This window comes from Sapajus apella, unplaced genomic scaffold (assembly GCF_009761245.1).
Source record: "Sapajus apella isolate SASKATOON/1434 unplaced genomic scaffold, GSC_monkey_1.0 scaffold53, whole genome shotgun sequence".
Taxonomy (NCBI): Eukaryota; Metazoa; Chordata; class Mammalia; order Primates; family Cebidae; genus Sapajus; species Sapajus apella.
The window spans coordinates 7,218,098-7,240,782 of record NW_022436993.1 but is presented as its reverse complement, the minus strand read 5'-3'; the positions used below and the strand labels follow the sequence as shown (position 1 = coordinate 7,240,782).

Sequence of the window (22,685 nt, the reverse complement as noted above, 5' to 3'; positions counted from 1 at the left end):
TCATTTTGGCTGTTTCTAACAACCAGCCAGAATTTTTTTTTTTAAATATCTCATATCAGTGGGATTTTATCAATGCTTAACACTTGCCCTGGACAATGAAGACTGCCTTCTACACATGGCCTGGAGAGTCACATATACTATCCCTTTGAGGTCGACATCAAAGGATATCTTTATATTAAATCCATGCAACTATTAAAAATACAGCAACTGCCAAGATTCTCCCTGTTCTAGATCTTACTCTGCACAAAGTCAAATCTGTGCTTTGTGTCATTTGGGGGCACTCCAGTATATTTGCAAATACAAGTACTTTAGATTTCATAATTTTCTTTCAATTTTTGCAAATGGACTAAACTACTTAACCCGGTAACAATATAATTTGAGGATAATTGCTACTTACTTCATATCTGTACAGAGAACTGCATATTCTTAGAGTTCTTTATCATCAACTTTATTTATACACTGAAGATATTATCAAAAAGCTCACTAAGTCTTTCATGTCACGAGAGCCCTGAGCTCAAGTCATCCTGGCCTTCCGTAAATCCCCACCACTTAGTCCTTCTTTCTGAATTTACCATTGTTATTTCCCATGCTTGGAACTCTTCTTCTCCCTGCCTTGCTACCTTCTATCCAAATTATCCAAATTCTTCCTTGTCCTTCATGCTGGCATCTCCAACTTTATCAATCTATAGTTGCTCTTCTCTGAATTCTGATGATCACATATCATCAGAATACACATATATATATATATAAAATCTCCAACCAATATATACATAAAATCTTCAACATATATAATTATATACATTTATAAATAGATATATATAATTTACAGTTGGTTGTATATATCTATCTACAACCAATCTAACATTTGGGTTTAAGTTTTCTTATGTTATTTAGTAAATATTTCAGGTAAGCTCTTTTTTAAAAATTTTTTCTCTTCTAGACTGTACCAGTAAGTTCTTTGAGGCCAGTCCTTATCGGCAATACATGTGTGTGTTCACTAGCACCAATCTATGACATTTTATGCATACAGAAGGTAGACAATATTCATAAATGACTGAAATACCTCTTGGTATTTGTAGAATTTCATAGAATTCCTTATCTACTTGGCTATTGAGAAATGCTTTTCAATCATAATATTGCATACTAGACCAACATAGATTCATTGTACTCATAATCCAATCATTCAGGGAAGGTCCTATTTGGATTAAAAATGAAGGAGTAAAAGGAGATAAAGCTTTTAGCATATTGATAGAACATATTGATAATACTGTCTTACTGTTCTTTATAATTTAAGGCAACACCACTAATGAATATTAGGGAAAAGATCAATGAGTGATGAGTTATTAATGCAGGAATGAAAAGAAGTCCCATATCAAAGACATCAAAGCTAATAATATCTTCTCCTCCACTTGCTGACCCATTATAATCAGGCCTGGATCTTTTTTCCTTAGGAGAAGTGATAAATGCTCATAGAGTGGCAGTTTCTCCCTGAGCTGTCAAAAGACCCTAACACAATGAGACCAACCACTTCCAGCTCATTAGAATCACTCTTTAACAAGTTGGGCAGAACCTACCACCCAACCACATCAGGATTCAAAGTTTCAAAGAGGATGGGGAATGTAGAGTCTGGAAAAGAGCAATAAAAATGATCAGAAATAAACAGTCCAAAAGAAATAAAAACAAGGCTGAGTACAGTTGGTCGTATCTGGAATCCAAGCACTTTGGGAGGCGGAGGTGGGAGGACTGCTTGAAGACCAGGACTTTGAGACCAGTCTGGGCAACATAGCAAGACCCCATCTCTACCAAAAATATATGTTTTAAAAATTAGCCAGGCATGGTGGCATACACCTGTAGTCCCCACTACTCAGGAGACGGAGCAGGAGGATGTTTGAGCCCAGGAGTCTGAGGCTGCAGTGACCTATGATCACAAGACCGTACTCCAGCCTGTGAAGCAGAGCAAAACCGCATCCCTAAAAAAGAAAAAAGAAATTAAAACAGCACAGCCTGCATCAGTCTCCCTGAAGTGTAGTGTTGAGGGGTGACAGGGCAAGGCAGTACAAAGACAGATCAGGAAGGAAATATCTCAAAAACAAGCCATAAGGAACAGTTCTGTGGCAGAAAAGAAGAGACAGAATTGCATTGACACACACACATAGCCACTGTGCACATGCATTAGGTTGAAGCTATATTTGCTCATCACCAAGGGGTCCCATCACATTGAAATGAAACCAGGAGCTCCTTTTTACATCATGACTCCTATGAAAGGGATGTTTCAGGTTTAAAAGTCTTACAAACAACTGTTTTAAGTTGGGGGTTGGGGGAGAAGAAATGGGAAGTTGCAGAGAGAACTGCTTAATGAACTGGGCTATTTAAGGCTTCCCTTGAAATCATCTAGCATCATTCTTGCCTTTTTCCTGCTAAATAAAGCCTCAAAGTAGGAGGAATGCAAAGGTTGAAGAAGTAGAAACCATCACTGTAGAAAAAACAAAGGTGGATCTGGCAAATGCAATGAATTTAGAGCGAATGTAAGTTTTGTTTCCTAGCCATCAAAAATAGTTTGATGGATTTGTGCCAAAATGAGAAATAAAAGTGCACTCCTTCCTCCCTGCACCCTACAGAGCTGCCTTTGAAGTCACATGTGCTCCACAGAGCATGGATAGAAACAGAACACAGGCTCATTTAAAATTTTATTGTATATGGTTTGGTATAAGACAGTGTCCTTCAGATATTGACAAGAAAGTCATTTTCAACACCTTCTTAGGTGCCCTGAACTTTTCTTTTATGCCCTGGAATTTAAATCTATGCTTCCCTTTGGTTATACCTTCTGGTCCCAAAGACAGCCTTGGGGACTTGGCCCAGTTGCCTGGATCTGGTTCAGGAGCTGCCTGGATGGATGGCTTGTAGGGACTGAAGCTGACTCTCTGCAGCCACCTGGCAAACGTTGGCCAGCTTTGCAGCCTTCTGGTCTCCCCTGACCAGCTCCCTGGGAGGCCTGAGGCCCTTCTCCACTCTCCATTCTGCCTTCCCAGGCCTACGGGATGAAGTGCAGCTGTCCGTTTTTTATGCCTGCTACCCCCCATAGAAGGGAAGAAAAATACTGTATTTGGAATAATAACAACTACACTGACGGTTATGTTTCAAAACCAATCCATCTTCAAAATCAGGGACTTCTTTGGTAAGCCTCATCACAGCCTGGAGTATAGAAATGTTTATATTGTTTGCTTTGTTTGGTTTTCTACCTAGATACTGAGCTTAGAGTGTGGACCCCTCTCAAGCCAGTGTCACAGAACTAGGAGCTAAAAGGTCAGACAGAGAGAGAGAGAAACAAAAGAATTTTACATTTTCAAATGCATTCGTTCACCCAGTGTGTGGACTCTAAAGAGGGGAAAAATTTAAATAGCAGATTTTCAGGATAAGAGATTTAGTCATAGAATATTAGCTTGTAGCATCTTTTTTTCTGGGAGTGAAGATACAACTAAAAGGAATGATAAAGACCAACTAACCCAATTATTTACAGAGGAGGAAACTGCTGCCCACAATTAATGGCTCAGATTAAGTGTCAAAGAGACACACAAGCCAATTAGAAGTCTCCACTGGCCAAAGATGGGACAATAAGAATACCAAAAAGCATGACTGCAACTGATTCAAATATACCCAAATGCACCATGGGAAATATACCCAAATGCACCATGGGTTTGTGAGTTGATAAGACGTTCCTTCCATTCCTTTCCCTGTTCCCCAAAAAATAGAGAACTAACGGAGGCTGCCAGGGATCCAACTCATTATTCAGAAAATTCATCAATAACAGAAAAGAATGAAGAATGGATCTTTCTTTTTCTTTTCTCACTATATTTCAGGATACCAAATAAGTATGATGAAAAATTGATCCCTATTAAAGAATTTCAACTAATAAATGCAGAAAGAACGGTGGAATTTCAAAAAATTTCATTTAATGACTTCTAGAAAAGATCACTGCAAAAATCATTACTTAAAATAATGCGTGGTTGCTGAGTAACCTTATAAATGATGGGCCAGGTATACAGCTAAATCTTCAGACCAGTCTTAACTCACTAAAGTTGGGACAAACAGATACTATGTCTCTCCTAATGAGCTGCATTAGAAAGTACATAGCATCAGCTATAAGGTGATCTTGCCAGAAAAAAAAAAAAAAAATTTGAGCCAGAATATAATCAGGCCTGTTGATCTACGAGTTTATATGAAATATGGGGATAAAGGGACAAGTTAAATGACACTACAAGAAAGCAATCAGCCCCTCCCAGAATGTGGGACATGCTGGGGGTAAAAACCTGCTGTCTCCAACAAATAAAGGGAATTAAAAAGGGGGAAAGGAGTAGAAGGGGACTGTTATAAATTTAGAAAATTTAAGAGACAAAGCTGCCAATTCAATAAATGTACTTCATTTGGCTCTTAATTTGAGCAACTACTAAAACAAAACAAAACAAAAAACTTTGCAGTTTGCAATTGAAAGAGATAAGCAATAAAATGTGAGCGTGAACTATGTTAAAAGCAATTAAGAAATTATTATTAATGGTTTGCAATATTTATGTTATAGGTGTTCACACATACAATTAAGTACTTTTTTGTTAGGAATGCATACTAAAATACTTTGGCATAGAAATTTTTATATAAAGGAAGTTAATGACTCAGTTAGGATTAGACTCCACTCTTATGGTGCCCAGCACATACTCATTTCATTATAACCAAATTCAAAGGAAACATAAAGAGTAAATTTTTTTAAGTTCTTAAAAAAGAGCAACACCAATATCATTTGTGTTCTCTCTTCCCTCAAATAGTAAGGCACCACGAATGTTTGAAGACCATAGATAAGCTACATTTTCTTCCTCTTGAAGCAACAAAAAAACTGTTATAAACAAGATTATATAATAATCTTACAGATTACAGTAGTTACAGTGAGATTTTGTGCATTGAGTCAGTTCACCTAAATGTAAATAAGGAGAAGAGGCTCCATAGACCAAAAGTATCACACACACCCCCAAGAGTGTTTCAAATTCTCATGTACAAATGTGATATAGAAGGAATGACACACTGAGCCACATAACCTTGATTAGTGTATCAGATAAAATTTAGTCTAAAGAGATAACACACAGGACAACGAAGAATCCATAAACATTCAGAGCTTAAAAATCCACAATTCGGTTCCTCAATTACTAAAGATATAAAAGAAATGGGTGTCTAGAAAAGAATTGGGTGTCAGAATGGAAAGGACAAGAGAACAAAAGCAAAAAAGGGAAGAAGAACAAAAGAACATCATCAACACCTTTTCCAAATCTCAACTTATCCCATAATTGTTAAAACACATTTTTTAAAAGTGTGACAAAAGTGAAAACATACTCAAAGCATAAAAATATAATATTGAAAAAAAAAAACAGAAAAGATGATCCTCAAACTCTCTTGAATCTCCAACTTCAATGAACAGCATGAAAAAAAGACACTCAGGGTTTAACGTTGTCTGTGGGCTAAGAGCTAAATATCATATAAGCCACATGCATATTAACTAGAAACAACAAAGTTTCAGGAACAACAACAGGTGCACAACTTCCAGTGTGTGGTTCCACATGTAAGCAGTTCGGAAGTGGCCACTCTAGAATTCTGTACCCTGCTAAATTATCCTTCAAAAGTGAAGAAGAAATAGCAACTTTCTCAGACAAACAAAAATTGAAGACATTTGTTGCCAATACACTGCCTTGCAAGAAATATTAAAAGAAGCTCTTTAAAGAAAAAATGATGAAGGTCAGGAACTTGGATCTACAAAAAGAAAGTACATCAAAAAAGCCATAAATAGAGGTAAAATTTTTAAAACTTGTTTAGTTTTTTTTGTTTCTTTTGTTTGTTTGTTTGTTTGTTTTAGAAATGGGGTCTTGCTATATTGCCCAGGCTCTGGCATCAAACTCTTGGGCTCAAGCCATCCTCCCACCTTAGCATCTTAAGTAGCTAGGACTACAGGCATGTGCCACCATGCCTGGCTTCTTATTCTTAATTGACCTTACAGAAGTTTGTTCAAAATAATAATAGAAACCATGTATTCAATTAGGTATGCTTAGATAGGGATATTTTATGTATGTATATATGTGTATATAGAGATCCATGTACACACACATTCATATATGCCTTTGTATTAGTGAAATGGATGACAAAAAGGAATGAAAGGAAGGAATTAGAAGAATTAGAATTATTTTATTATAAGATACTTGTACTACCCATGAAATGGCATAGTGCTATTTGAAAGAGGATGTGGATTACCTGTATATTGCAAACTGCAGGGTAACCACTAAAAAAGAAGATTTTAAAAAGCAGTATAACTGATATGCTAAGAAAGAAGAGAAAATAGAATCATATAAAATGCTCAATTAAATAAAAGTTAGAAAGAGTGTAAGACAGAGAAATAAAAATAACAAGGGCAAAAAATTTAAAATAGTAATAAATATGGCAGATATTAATCCAATTATATCAATAATCACTTTGAACATCAGTGATCTAAATACATAAACTGAAAGAAATTTTCTGAATGAATAAAAAAAAACATGACCTAACTATATGTTGCCTACAAGAAACCCACTTTAAATATAAGGTCATATATAAATTTTAAGTACATAAATGGAGAAAAAGATATCATCATAACGTTAATCAAAAGAAAGCAGGAGTAGCTATGTTCATTTCAAAACAGAGCAGACTTCAAAATAGGGAAAGTCAATTGGGACAAAGAAAGTCATTACATAATAATAAAGGGGTCAATACTCCAAGATGATATAACAATCTTTAACATGTATGCACCTAACAACAGAGTATCAAACTACACAAAGCAAAAACTAATAAAACAAAGAAACAAGTAGAAACAAATAGATTTACTCTAGCTGGAAATTTCAACACCCCTCTATCTGTACTGGCCAAATCCAGCAGGCAGAAAATCAGTAAGGACGTAGTTGAATTCAACACCACCATCAATCAACAGCATATCATTGACATGTATAGACTACTTTATCTAGCAACAGCAGAATACATACTCTTTTCAAACCCACATGAAACATTCACCAAGACAGATCACATTAAATACCTCTACAAATTTAAAAGAATAGAAATCATCCAATGTCCTCTCTCAAATCACAATAAAATCTAACTAGAAGTCAATAACAAAAAGATAGCAAACAAATATATCGAGAATTAAATAACACACTGCTAAATAACACATGATTCAAAGAATAAATCTCAAGGTAAATTATAAAATATTTTGAACTGAATGAAAATGTAAATACAACTTGTCAAAAATTGTGGAATGGCACAAAATCAGTGATCTGAAGGAAATTTATAACATTGAATGCAGGTATTATAAAAGAAAAAAGATTGAAAATCAACAATCTAACTTTCCACTTTAGGAAACTGGAAAAAGAAGAGCCAGTTAAATACAAAGTCAGCAGGACAAAAAAAAAAGAAATAATAAATATTAGAGCAGAAAACAATAAAATTGAAAAGCAGGGACTCCATAAAGGAAAAAAAAAAAAAGTCAATGAAACCAAAAACTGGTCCTTTGAAAAGATCAATAAAATCAATAAGCCTCTAGCCAGGCTAAAAAACGAAAAGAGAGAGAACACAGGTTACTAATGTCAAAAATGAAAGAAGGGTCATTATTACAGATGCCATAGATATTAAAAGGATAATAAAAGAATACTATGAGCAATTCTATGCTCACACATTTATTAACCAAGATGAAATGGACCAATTCTTTGCAAGACACAATCTGCCAATACTCACCTGAGAGGAAATAGTCTGAAGAGGCCCATATCTGTTCAAGAAACTGAATCAATCATTAACAATCTTTGAAAACAGAAAAGCACAAGGCCTAGATTAGTTCACCGTTGAAGTCTATCACACATTTAAGGAAGAAATTATACCAACTCTCTACAATCTCTTTCAGAGAATAAAAGCAGAATACTACTTTCTAACTCATTCTTAGGGCCTCATTGCCCTAATGCCAAAACCAGATCGAAATAATGACCATGTCGTATCCTCCACAGCTGAGTTTCAGTGGGCGTGTACTCTGCTCACTGTGATAATTTTCTCTGTACAAATAAATAAATAAACAGAAGTAACAAAACCAAACCAAAAAACAGACCAGTTGGAGAAAAGCACAGAACAGCAGAAAACCAATAAAGGCAACGTGGAGAGAGACAACATTTCCATATGTTATTGTTTTGGAATCCAAGTAGAACCTCTGGTGTGTATGACAGGTCATGATATGGAACACTGACTTCAAGATTGAAACAGAAGCAGTAACTTTTTTCTCCCCACTGAACTAGTTGTCTCCTCCAACTACAACATTTGGGAAAGGAAATAAGGAGAAAAAAAAACTAAGAAAATGAAGTTCATTCGGCAAGGAGCTGGGTCCCAGTGCCCTTGGGTGCCCAAAATGAAATCGGTAAAATTTCCTGCTGTTGTGTTTTTGGAATGGTCAATGCTGACTTTGCTTCCGGATTTCTCCAGAAGGGCAGATACAGCTTTCTTTTTGATTTTCGCATATGTACGCATATATTTACAATGACATGTAATTATAATACCATAAAATTTGTTTTTTAAATATATAATTCAGTTTTCGTATATTCTCAAATTTATGCCATCATAACCATTGTATAAATCCAGAACATTTTCATCACCCCAAAAAGAAACTCAGTACTCATTAGTAATCACTCCCCATTATCCCTTTTCCCCAAGAACCACTCTGGTAACTGCTAATCTACTTCCTGTTTCTATGGATTTGCCTGTCCTGCACATTTCATATAAATGGAACCATATCATATGTGGTCATTATCTAGCTTAATGTTTTCAAGATTCATCAGGTTATGTTAACAGCCTGTATCAGTGCATCACTCCTTTTAAGGGGTGAATGGTGTTCCATTGTAGCAACACACTTTGTTTATCTACTCAACAATTGGTGGACGTTTGGGTTGTTTCCACTTTTTAGCTGTTAAGCATAACGCTTCCATGAAAATTCATGTACAAGCATTTGTATGAACACACGTTTTCAATTATCTTGGATATACACCAAGAAGTAGAATTACTGGATCATATGGTAATTCTATGTTTAAATTTTGAGGAAATGTTAGGCTATTTTCCAAAGTAGCTGCACCATTTTACATTCCTAATTCTCCAGATTTGGACACATTTCCATTCAAAAGTGATGGCCATCCAGTTAGAAAGCTTCTAGAACAAACATTTTCCTTCCTACAACTATACCATCAATTAATGTGTGTTTGGCAATTGCGAATTACTTTTAATATTAGCATATGCACAATATAATTAGATGAGGAAATCTTCTGGGATCAAGTCATGTCTTGGGTGATTACTGGGTTCTGACAAACATCAGGAGTCATTCATCCATAAGAACATTGTTCTCTTTTCACCTGGAAGGTACGCTACTCTGCAATGCTGCTGCGCTTAAAACAGTTTTCAGAATTCCTCTTAGGAATTCCTTTCAAAATCTGTTATCTATATACACACATCACACACACTTAATATTTTAGACCTTTTTTAGAAGCCAGAAATGGGATTATTCCGCTTGATTATTCACCCACTCCACCCTCCATCAAGGGCAACTCTTGTCCCGGTTCCAGTACACTCATTCATTTCCTCTGGACACCTCTTGTGAGTCATTTTAGTTCAAACAGAGCTTTGTCCATAACAGGCCCTATTTTATCCCAGAGCTCAAGCTGAGAGCAAAACAGCCTGAACTCCACCTTGGGGACATTCCTCATTCAAGAAAACACATTTTCCTCTTCCAAACTGAATTCAGTAAGAATATAGTACAATTTCTCTAGGCTATAGTAAAGCCACTGGGTGAGGTGAGGCCACAGGGCCAATGCCGACAGGACAGCACGTCCCCCCTTAACTCCTTTGTGTGGTACTTCCCCATCCATATCCTCCAAAGGGCTATTGAAGATCTAATTTCTCTAGTCTCAGTGAACTCACATCCTAGTTATAGCCTCAGTGGAGATTTAAAAAAAAAAAAAATGCAACAACATCTGGCAATGATTCTTGACATCTTAACATTGGACAAACAGGCAGCACTGAGGAGTTACTTCTCAGGCCAGGTGAGGCTACCTGCAATCAACCTCCTGCAACTACGGAGAACAAGCCAAAGAAACTAAACTGAAAAGAGCTTTTCCACTAAAGAAACAAGAAACAGTTCCAATGGGTATGCCAAACATACTCCGTGAGTGATTCCCCTGGCCTGAGCCATCATGGCACAGCCTTTTTGTAGCTGAGTAGAGTTGGTAATAGGTCTACATCACACGGGCTTCTTCTGCATAAGGAGGGGACTCACCGCCCCAGTGTGTGTGGGACTGTCCCGGCCTCAGCACCGAAAGTCCTATTTTCAGCAGTCACCCTACTTTCTTTGGCTCCCTGCAGCTGGAAACCCAGTTCTTCCTCCCCAAACCTGGCCTGGACGAGAGAGGGAGTCAGAAATTAGCTAAGAGGCAAGGAAGAAAAAGGCAGCTTTTACCTGAGGCAGAACTTTCTGGGCCTTGAAGAGCTTCACCTGGCTTAATTAAACACATTTCTCAAAGAGAGGAAGCCCTTCTTTGATTCAAACACCTTCAGCAGTTCAGCCAGGGAGTCCAAAACCTCACAGAAGCCACAGGATCACATTCTGGATTGGGTGTAGACTTGCCTACTAGCCCAGTGGAAGACACTCCAACCCAAACTTTCCACAAGTTTGGTCCTCGAGGCATCTGCACTAAGATCACCTAGTGAGACTGATACAATCCAGGTTCCTCGATCCACTCCACACTTGCTGGATCCAATTCTCTAGTAATACATTTCCAAAATCTCCACTTTTAAGAAAGCCCCAAATATGACCCGTGACTATTGAAATCTGAGGACTGCTGTCCTTACTACTTTTTTGTTGTTGTTTAAAGACAGGGTCTCCCTCTGCTGCCAAGCCTGGAGTACAGTGTCACCATCACAGCTCACTATAGCCTCAAACAAGATTGTTCAAGCAATCCTCCCGCCTCAGCCTCCCAAAGTGCTGAGATTACAGGCATGGGCCACCACGTCCAGCCCTTTTTACTTCTTATTTCAGACCCTCACCCTCATCACCCACCAACAAGAATTCTCACAGTCAGCAAAAGCAGGAGAGAGGTGAACTTGTCTTTGGAGCTTCTCCACCTCTCCTTCTGTATCCCTGTCCTGTTTCAGCCTTCCAAGTTCCCTCTCACCTTTCTCTTTACTTTCTACCTCACAGGAAGGAAGGAAGGAGGGAAGGAAGGAACGAAGGAAGGGAGGGAGGGAGGGAGGGAAGGAGGGAAGGAGGGAAGGAAAGGAAGGAGGGAGGGAGGGAGGCAGGGAGGGAAGGAGGCAGGGAGGCAGGGAGGAACTGGAAGTGGAAAGTAGCCCAGCATACTGGGGATAGTAGGTATTGAGATTTCTAATGGTCAGTGGTCAGCTCCTTTTTGCCAAGTCCTCCTCCTAAAGGGTAATGATATCTATAACCCTAAAGAACAAGGTAGGAGGGAGCATGAACCTGGCTTCTGAAAACAGTAGAAATCAAAACTGTCTTATATTATGGGGACAACTGACAGCACTGTCCCAACTCACCATAAACACTGCAAAATGTGTGCATGTTCCGCTGGAAATTTCCAAGAGCAAGGAGAAATGAATGCATCCAAGGAATGGCCTCTGAGGTGGACAGGGCTGATGGCCTATGGTTTCCCACTGAGCTCAACACAAAGAAGCCCAGAAGGTACAACTGAGGGGCTCTCCCAGGAGACAGAGAGAAGAAATCTTTATCATAACTGAACTGTCCACTATGCTTCTTCCATGATTACAAGGTAGATTACAAGGCAGAAGAAATATATAGTGAATATACGCAATGCATGGCTAATAGGGAAACCAAAAGAGGGGTCAGGGTTCAATAAGACGTCATCGGGAGAGATGAGGCACAGCAGAGGCAGTGGATGAGGACAGAAACACAACAAAGATGGGAAATGAGAATACTGAACATTATAAAAAATTATACTCCAGGTGCTATGTTATGTGTTCCAAAGTCAGCCTAATCCTCATGACAACACTGAAAGGTAGGTGCTACCCACAGCAGGCTCTGAGAGGTTCGGTAACTTGCCCAAGGTCACGCAGCTAAAAAACTGCACAACTGCAATTTGAACCCAAGTTCAGCTGATTCCAAAACATGTACTTTTGGTACCAAACTAAAGTGATTACCATTGTTCCAGACAATCTAAGTAATCAAAATTAAATTAAATTACCAAAAGTAAACAGCACATCATAATAAATAGCCACGATCCATGACTTCATGGATAGTGATCTATTCCTGCTTTGATTGTATTTGTTCATTTGTAATTTAGCCCTCAAATCTGTTTGAAAGTAATTCAACAACAAAATTTAAAAGAGAACACACTCAGTCATCTCTAGTTACAACACATACACAGAGCTCTTAGATGTTAAGAGTCACGGCTGGCCTAGGAATTTTCATAATCATGTAACAGAGCACTAGCGGAACTTTTTCTGGGAATCTAAGTCAAGCTCTAAAGCCTATAATTCAAAGTAACATGAAGAAATCAGAAAAGGGCATTTTCATTAACATGAAGCTTTAGAGTTGTGGCCAAAGGTTTTGAAAGAAAACGTAAAATCCGATCAGCAGAATAAAATGATGATATAATGCTGCCAAGAGCTAAAGAAATGCAGAATGTAATCAAGGAGAACAGGAAATCAGCTGCAGTTTCGATGAGGATGTCCTACATCCACTAAAATCAGAGAAAAGAAGAACATAAGAATATCAACCCAGGAGGCCAAGGTTGAAAATCCATCACATCTGAAGAGTGTGGACTGCTATCTGTTGTCATAGCAATTCCATGAGGCTTAGCCTCATGTTGTCATAGTAATGATAAAATGAATTTATCTGTAGTTCAAAAAGAATGTGGACATATGGTTCCTCAACCTCAAATCTCTGCCAGATAAACAATTGTATAAGAGGCACATATTAGCACATGTTGCATCTATTAGCATGGTAACCTCAACTCAACTCCCATAATAGACCTGCTTTCCACAGTGCACATTTCTCTTGGCAAACCTGGGAAGGCATGGAATTAAATATAGAAATGCCGAAGTAAATGAAAGCCATAGTAATAATAACTTTGTGTGAAGCTCAGAATAATCTTCGTACATTAGGGATTAAAGTGTATGGACTGTGGCCGGGCGCCCGTGGCTCACACCTGTAATCCCAGCACTTTGGGAGGCTGAGATGGGCAGATCACTTGAGGCCAGGAGTTCAAGACCAGCCTGGCCAACATGGTGCAACCCCCTCTCTACGAAAAATATACAAAAATTACCCAGGCATGGTGGCAGGCACGCCCATAATCCCAGCTACTCTGGAGACACAATACTCACTTGAACCCGGGAAGCAGAGGGCTGCAGTGAGCTGAGATTGCTCCACTACACTTCAGCCTGGTCTGCAGAGCGAGACTCTGTCTCAAAAAAATAACAATAATAAGAATAAAGCGTAAAGAATGTTTGAGAATCTGACATCTTTGAAAATGTGCCAGATTTGAATTGATCTTAGATGTGATTAAGTGGTGAAAATATGAGTGTTTTCAAATAATATGAGAATGTTCAGGAGAATGAGAAATCTACTGTATTTATAAGTTTAATTTTTAATTCGCAGGAATTATTCAAGTGCTTAGGAAAGTGTTTGCTAAGGTCTTCAGGCCTGCTTTACCAGGCATTTAAAGTGATTAAAAAGATTAGACATATTTATTTACAAATACAATTTTAAATGTTTAAGAAGATGTGATTAAGTTATAAACTGAATGGATTAATGGGAATTTAGTTTGTCCAGCCTAAATTTATCAACCATCATTTAAAGCAAACACCCATAAATGATTTGTTCTTATTTCATACACTACTTACTAGATTTACATATAGAATAACAAGACATTTAAGGTAAAGTAAAATCATACAATGAAAAAAATAGTTTTCTTCAACTTGAATAAATCAATACTAATTAAAATCTAATATCCATTTAAAACTAGTGTCAATTACAATGAGAACACAGAGAGGGGAACATCACTCATGGGGGTTCTGTCAGGGGTGTGGGGGGCAAGGGGAGGGAGAGCATTAGGACAAATATCTAATGCATTCCAGGCTTAACACCTAGATAATGGGTTGATAGATGCAGCAAACCACTGCGGCACATGCATACCTATGTAACAAACCTGCATGTTCTGCAATGTATCCCAGAACTTAGAGTAAAATTTTTAAAAATCTAATATCAATTTTAGTCCCACCAATAGTGCATACTCTGAATTTAATTATGAGACATCAAACAAATGTAAAACAAGAGGCATTCTACCAAAAAAACCTGGCCTATGCCCTTCAAAAATCTCACTATCGTGAAAGAAAAGAAAGAAATGTCCCAGATTAAAGACACCAAAAGAACATGACAACACAATACATTTCATGATCTTGGACTTTCTTGTGCTAAAAATGGCATTATTGTTTCATTTAGTGAAATCTGAACAAGGTCTGTAGATTAGACAATATGACAGTATAAATGTTAATTTCCCAGTTTCGAAAGTTGCATGGTATTTACGTAAGGGAATGCCTTCGCTTTTATGAAATCCACAGTGCATTATTTAGGACAACCAGACATCTTATCTGCACTTATCTCAGTGGTTTCAGGGGGGAAAAAAGAGGCATATAGAGAAAAAGGATAAAACAAATGTATCAAAGCGTAACCATTTGGAGAATCTGGAAAAAAGTATACACGATTTTTTCATGATATTCTTGCAACTTTTCTGTTTGTCTAGTATTACATCAAAATAAAGGTTGAAAGAATGAAAAACTAATAAAGCAAAAGTGTTGTTGTTTTAACGCCACCCTTGGACATCAAAACTCATTCATTGACAGAGAAGCACAAAAAAGATAATTAAAAGTTGAAAAAGTAAATCTAAGAGACTTGAATAAGGTGGAATAAAATGAATGAAAGGGAAACTTCCCATTCTTAACGAAAGTCGGAAAATCTCAGAGTGTGTTATTTAAAGTATGTCAATCATTCCTTTACCTTGACTCAAAATTGATGATATCCCTTTGGATGAGTCTCTGAGGCAAAGCATGTGAGATGTTCACAGCAAATACCTGTCCCAAGGTTCTACCCATAGGGTGCCTGAGATCGAGGATTATTCTCCCACTCCACCTCCCACACCTTCAGCAGAACTCCTGTTCTAGAAAATCTTTCTCTTTACACAATACCATATACTTCTTGGTAGAAGACAGGCCCTGCCCTGGTATCCAAACATCAACTCCAGCCTAGCCAGGATTAAGGGGTTTTGAATCACTCTGTAACAGGACAAAAGACCCCATTCAGGGCGAAACTTGCAGGAACAATGATTCTCTTAGCATTCCTAAGCTTCACTCCTGGTGGTATTCCTAGTACATAGACATCTGACTTAAAATATGCCAGCCTTTCTCAGAGACCATGACCAGACAGACCAACCAAATAGCCTAGAAATATTTATGACTTCACCCTGGCTTGCACCAGCCTCTACAAGCACGGCCCGAGCCACCTGTGTAATGCAGCCATGCAGAGTCCAGCTTGGCTCACTCTGACAGCACCACAGGACACCACCCCAGAAGTTCCGGATCGCCTTACCACTCAGTCCATGGCAAAACTACCCATTCAGGGTGTATAAAAGAATACTCAGAACAAACAAGAGAGCACAGGAGTCAGAAACAGCCACCTGGGAAACAGACTAAAGCAGACAAAGAAGTTTTCCAACAGCATCGGTTATGAAAAATTGAAATGAGCATCTAAGGGAAATTGTGGGATCCTTTTCTCTATTTAAAAACATGGAAAAATGATTTAACATTTCAAGCACTCCATGCCTGAAAACAGGAGATGACTATATCAGGGGCCCCCACCCCCCGGGGTGGAAGACCAGTGTGGCGCGCAGTACTGCTACTGCCTTCTGTCAGATCAGCGGTGGCATTAGTCTCACAGGAGCACGGACCCTACTGTGAACTGTGCATTCGAGAGATTTAGAGTGTGCTCCTTATGAGAATCTAACTAATGCCTGATGATCTGAGGTGACACCAGTTTCATCCTGAAACCATCCTTCTGCCCCTCTCCCCGACGTCTGTGGAAACCACAAAACCGGTCCCTGGTGCCATAAAGGTTGGGGACTGCTGGACTATATAACCTTAAACCTCAGTTACCTTCAGTTTTTCCCAGTGGTGAATTTGAGACTTATATGTGTGTGTATGGGGTGTGTGTGTGTGTGTGTGTGTTTGTGTGTGACTAAAGTGTGAAATACATAACAAGTATCCTTTTATTAATTCAACAAGGGTCAACTAAGCACATGTTACATATGCATAATATGAGTGTGGATAAAGAGTGCTTTCATAAACCTGCTCAAAGGGAGGTTAAAATTCAAACGTGAGGCCAGGTGAAGTGGCTCGCACTTTGGGAGACCAAGACGGATGGGTCCCTTGAAGTCAGGGGTTTGAGACAAGTTTGGGCAATATGGAGAAACCCCGTCTCTCCTAAAAATACAAAAATTAGCTGGGTGTGGTGGTGGGTGCCTGTAATTCCAGCTACTCAGAAGGCTGAGGCAGGAGAATCGCTTGAACCTGGGAGGTGGAGGTTGCAGTGAGCAGAGATAGCGCCATTGCATTCCAGCTGGGTGACAAGAGAGAAACTCTGTCTCAAAAAAAACATGAAAAGTGCTTTCTCAGCTACTTAGCACAGCAATTCAATGCAATAAGTACAACCAGACTCATTTTCAAGGTAAGAAATCCTGAGGTAAAAGGAAGGAGAACATAGACAAATGTCATTAAGATATTAAATGGCCCAATCAGAAGTCCCAAAAGAGCTGAAGAGTACCCCAAATTCTAGTCTTCAATCTGGAATAGCTGAGGGCCTTGGCAAACCACCCCACTTCCCCAGATCTTAGATTCCCTACATGTTCAATAAATGACTTGAACCAGAGAGCCCTGAAGTTTGCTTCCAGCCTTTACAAACAAATAAATACATCTAGATTTACTATTCTAGGATTCAGCCCCATCAAAAAACATCACAGGCCAGATCAGGATAAGAAAAGAAAAAAAAAAAAAGCTTAAAACAAGACCATTTCAGAAAAACTTTATATCAGGTTTACTCTTTCACACAGAAAAGGAGAATGGTAATTATTCAATCAGAAAAAAAGAAATGATGATCATTTGAATAAGGTACCACTGAACACTCCAACGAGGAGAGAAGGATCTTTGTTTCAAGTCTCTGCTGATTACTGAGAATACATGTTCTCTGTAATGCAAGGCAACAGCAGCACTGTTTGTGCCCTTGGAAAGCAGAAAAGTGGCATCGCCAAGGGGCTATCATTCTCCGCCTCCTTTGTCTTTGTATTCACCTCCTAAGGAACAAAGACACAGTCATGGCCCTCAGGCTCTCAGTTACCTTCAGTTTTTCCCAGGGTTAGATAATACCTGCTGATGGGGCTAGGTGGCTACTGGTACTAGAAGAAGCCTGTGTTGGGCACCGTTCCCTTTCCTTGACCCAGTGGCTTCCCTGGTACTGCATTCAACCATCCAAATTGGCCTACAAGGTAAGCCATCCCTCCTGGCCAGTTGAGCCTCCCAGATAACCCCCTCTGCCCAAATAAAACCAGATTGGGGCCAGGTGCCGTGGCTCGCGCTTGTAATCCCAGCACTTTGGGAGGCTGAAGCAGGCAGATCACCCAAAGTCAGGAGTTCAAGACCAGCCTGGCCAACATGGCAAAACCTCGTCTCAGTTGAAAATACAAAAATTAGCCAGGAGTGGTGGCACAGGCCTGTAATCCCAGCTACTTGGGAGACTGAGACACAAGAATCACTTGAACCCAGGAATTGCAGGTTGCAATGAGCTGAGATCACACCACTACACTCCAGCCTGGAAGACAGGGTGAGACCCTGTCTCAAAAAAATTAAAAAAAACAAAACAAAAAAACCAGTTAGATTGGACTAGGAAGAGCCAGGTTCCAACTCAAGCCCCATCACATAAGGCCAAGTGACTGTACCTAGCTATTCACTTCATATGTCTCTCATCTCCTCTGCAAAATAGTGCTTAACATAAGCTCTCCCCTCTCAATGAAAAAAGTATATAAAATGAAACGAAAAAGTATTAAACATGTTCAAGTAAACAAAAAGCCCCTTCAAATTTAAAAAAAAAAAAAAAAAGCTGTCTCTCCAAGCAGACAAAAGGGGTAGATAAAAAGGCTAACCACAGAAAAAGTAAAAACGGCAAAAAAAAAAAAAAAATTAAATTAAAAATGCTCGTGGATAAAACAAGAAACTGAAAATAACACAACCATTAGATATTACTTTTCATCTAGCAGATTGGTAAAATTGGAAAGATGAGATTTGCAAAGATAGGGAAAGATGGGTTTTCTCATACATGTTGTCTGAGGCGGTAGGTCACTATAGCCCTTAGCTGTGTTTGATAGTAGCCAACAAAAGATGAAATATATAAGCCTTCTGGCTTGCCAAAATCTCTTTCAGGATTCCCTGAAAGAAGTATTCCCACATTTGCCAAAGATCTATGTATACATATGTTCAATGAAGCACAGTTTATTTAAATGTCCATTAATTGGGGAAGGGTTAAATAAATTATAGAACACGTATAGTATAGGAAGTTAAAATACCATTAAAAAGGATTAAATAGATCTATTGACTTGTTCTGATATGAACTATATTATGAAACTAAAATAGTGCCTGACACAAACCACCCGGTAAATATCTGTTGAATAAATGAATATGTACACACCTTTTCCCAGCACTTTACACAATCTATCTCCTCTCATTCTTATGCCAACCCTACAATATGAGCCAAGGGGCTGTTATTGTGCACACTGTAAGGATGAGGAAGTTAAAGTCCAAGGAGGTAATGACCTGCCGAACGTCCCAAAGTGAAGGTATGGAAGCAAAACAGAACCAGATCTACTGGTCAGTACCCTTTGGTGGCTGACATCCGTTCTGCCTACAACAAGGCTAACCTGCAGGCAGACCCTGTAGGGAAATGCCAAGGGTTCCGGCAGCTGGAGAGTGACTCAGTAATTGCTTGCTGACTTGGACTGACTGAATCTTCATTTACCAGCAAAGCCCTCCATTAGGTGAGGCTCAGCTCTCTGGACTGCAGCTCGGGCCCATTGGGCATCTAACAACAGGTCTGAAAGGAGGTCATTCAACAACAGGTCGCCATGGAAACCCTAACCCCCTCCTCGCCCCTGGAACAAAATGGAGTGGGAAGGCAAAGAGGAGCATTTGTTAATCACCCGCTATGAGCCAGGCACCATGAATAGGAAAAAATTCATCTGAGTCTTCCTTTACAAATCTCCAAAAGAAAAAGAAACTGTGCATTGTTAAACAAAGTACAGAACAGGCCTGCATCGCCACTTAATCTAGGTCAGTCATAACTGCAAAGGAAGTTTATTTCATGCAGAGGGTACTCCGTTCATCTGTCTTACAGCTGCACGTGCCAGGCAGCATCATTTACATCACACGTGGCCCTGTCTTAGCACAGCCATGTGGTATAAACCTGCCTCCAACACATACTCTACCTATTCATGTCTGGAATATACATTTCAGCCACACCAGAAAAAAGATGACTGGCTGATTAATAAAACACAAACATGGCTGGGCGCGGTGGCTCACGCCTGTAATCCCAACACCTTGGGAGGCCGAGGCGGGTGGATCACAAGGTCAGGAGTTTAAAACCAGCCTGGCCAAGATGGTGAAATCCCGTCTCTACTGAAAATACAAAAAAATTAGCCGGGCGTGGTGGTGTGTGCCTGTAATCCCAGCTACTCAGGAGGCTGAGGCAGATAATTGCTTGAGCCCAGGAGGCGGAGGTTGCAGTGAGCCGAGATCATGCCATTGCATTCCAGCCTGGACGACAGAGCAAGACTGTGTCTCAAAAAAAAAAAAAAAAAAAAAAAAAAAAAATCCTCTCTCATATAAGCTACAGGACAGCCAGTATCTTCAGAAATTTCAGGTACCATGCTCTTGTAGATTCTTCTTTCACTTTTAGACATCCTACTCCTGGATTATCAGAAAATGGTGAAACTGGTGCTGTGTTTGGGCATTGTTACCTTGGAACTTTCATCTTAATTACAGAAGCTCTTAGCAACCGTTGCTTAGTAACAAACACATTTGAAATAGATTTGTTGACTGATTATGAGATGCTCTGAAAAGACCGTAGAGTGAAATTCACTGATGGAAAAGAATTGCAGTGGCCTGGTAGAGTAAAAATATTTTTTTAACTACAGAAGTATTCACAAACTTGGGCTATGAGCAGGTCCCAAAGATATTACTGAACTTCTGGAGTAGTTTCATAATATTTTATGCTGCTTTATTGCTGGTCTATTATTTTCTGAATCAATTCAGACACAATTATCTGACTGAACAGCTAGCGAAGCTCTGGGAGACAGGCCTTAGGGCTTCAGTCAGTGCAGGATTCTGCACAGAAAATCAATGGCTTCTTGATTTCCACGGGCCCGCAAGGTCCTCTCTGCCAAACGGCTCTTTCCACTCAAGATTTCAGAAGTGCCCGAGGCTTCTAGTGACTCTTCAAGCCAGAAGGAAAAGCAAGGGAAGCTGTGCCTCTATCTTTCCAATAACATTTCTGCAGCAGCTGTTAATAAAATCTGTGATAAAAAGTGGAAATGGAGATGTGTTTAGCACTACATCCACACACATCTTCCCAGAGCAAAAGCCCAACCCCCACGCGCGCTCCCCTCACTGAGCCTGGGCCCTCCTCCTGCTTCCCGACAGCGTCTCACAGTCTGTTCACCATTTTCACCTCAGAAACTAGGGACCTTCGCCCAGTTTCTCAGAAGAAGGGGTCCTCGTTGGCAGAGAACGTCCCTCCCCTCCCTTGCATCTTTCTGGAACTCTCTTCTGACCCTGTTTCTCCTCTGGTCTCTTGCCTTTTAAAAAAAAAAAACCTTCTCAAAAGAGGAGTCTCTTCACTGGCTTTCCCTTCTCACTTCCCACTCAGTCCTCAACCCACTGCAAGCTAACTTTACCTCGTGATTTCCTCTTTCAGTCACCATTGCTGTGGGTTCTAGAAAGACTTAAATGAAGAGTAGTGTTAGTTTCCTCAGTCTTCTCTGCTCAGTAAGTCCTATCTTCCCTGGGAGTAGTTGAAGTTTACCACAGTCCGAGCCTACACCCCTGAGTAAGAAGAATCCGCCTCCACAGAAGAAACAAGAGAACATCGACCAAGCAGGCACCTGTCCAGAACATTCTATCTGGTTGCCCAGAGCAACTCAAGTTCCTCACAGTCTGCTTCACTCATTCACCTTAGCTGCCTGGCCCCTTTGGTATTTGGGCTTGAGGCTGCAGCCATGAATCTTTGTACTGGCCTTCCTGTAGCCAACCAAATTCAATTCACTCAGGGATTCCTCCATGAAACAAATATTCATCAATCACAGATATGTATCACCATGCCAGGCATTGCTTTTAGGTGGTGATGATACAATAATGTCAAAAAAACAAATAAATAACGGCACTCTCCTTTATCTCATGGAGTTCGGAGAATAAAGAATTACTCAAATAAATATAAAATGAGTACTAAGAAGAACTACACAAGGCTAGAAGAGTTTACAGTAGAGAGAATTGGCCAGACCAGAACAGGCATCCCTGTTGAGAGGCCTAAAGGACAAATAGGCATCAACAAGACAAAGGTGTGTGGTGGGAGAAAGTTCTAGAAAGGGAATAACACTTGCAAATGTCCCAGCTCCTTCTCAAATGACTTATCCAGTGTACTCCCGTGATACCATGAAATATGTACACTGGTTTTCATCCACGGTTCAGGGCTCAGCGCTCCCAGGAGCCTTGCTATTTCCTAAGTGACTGAAACAATAAGCCCCTCTTCTGTTAAAGTATGTGGTCTTTCCTCTGTGGTTCCTGAAGCAGCTTTGGAACAGCGTCAGAGTGATGAAGGTGAAAGACAGTCCTGTGTTAGAATGTTGGGGTGCTTTAGGCATCAGAAAATAGAATCTCTCTCTCAGAGATACCTTTATCATGGCCTCCTTTTGCCTGCTCCTTTTTCTCCCAAGACAGTCTATAGAAACTTAAAATATGCTCTCACCTTCCCCTACCTTTCCATCTCTGAACTCCACTGTTTGATTGTGGGTCCTAAGACCCCCATTTCAGAAGGGGTCCTGCCCCATGCCCAGGAGGAAGGAATGCTGCACAGAGGGGCCAAGAAGAACCTGAAAGGACAGGGCTCGCTGGGTTTCCCCACTCCGTCTGTTAGCACTATTCATCCCCTCTGTGTCTAATCACATTTCTCCGTGGGTGTCCACACTTCAGTCATACCTATCCAGCGAAGTCTCCCAAAAAGGCCCAAGAGAACACAGTAGTGAGAACTTCTGGACAGCTGTTCCTGGAGGGGGTGCAGCAGGGGAGGGCATGGAAGCTCTGCACCCCTTCTTCACGCTATGCACCTCCACACCAGTGTCGTTTGTAATAGTCTTTTTTGTTTTGTTTTGTTTTTGAGACAGAGTTTCTCTCTGCCACCCAGGTGGAGTACAGTGGTACGATCTCGGCTCACTGCAATCTCTGCCTCCCGGGTTCAAGCGATTCTCTCACTTCAGCCTCCTGAGTAT

General features: G+C 39.9%; 1 protein-coding gene and 1 pseudogene across 1 annotated transcript in view; both read right to left on the bottom strand.

Annotated features, from left to right (window-relative positions):
• Positions 1-22,685, bottom strand: part of NEBL (nebulette) — a 690,461-nt gene that overhangs the window by 642,679 nt on the left and 25,097 nt on the right. The window lies entirely within an intron of this gene.
• LOC116527218 lies at positions 1,925-22,543 on the bottom strand (annotated as a pseudogene).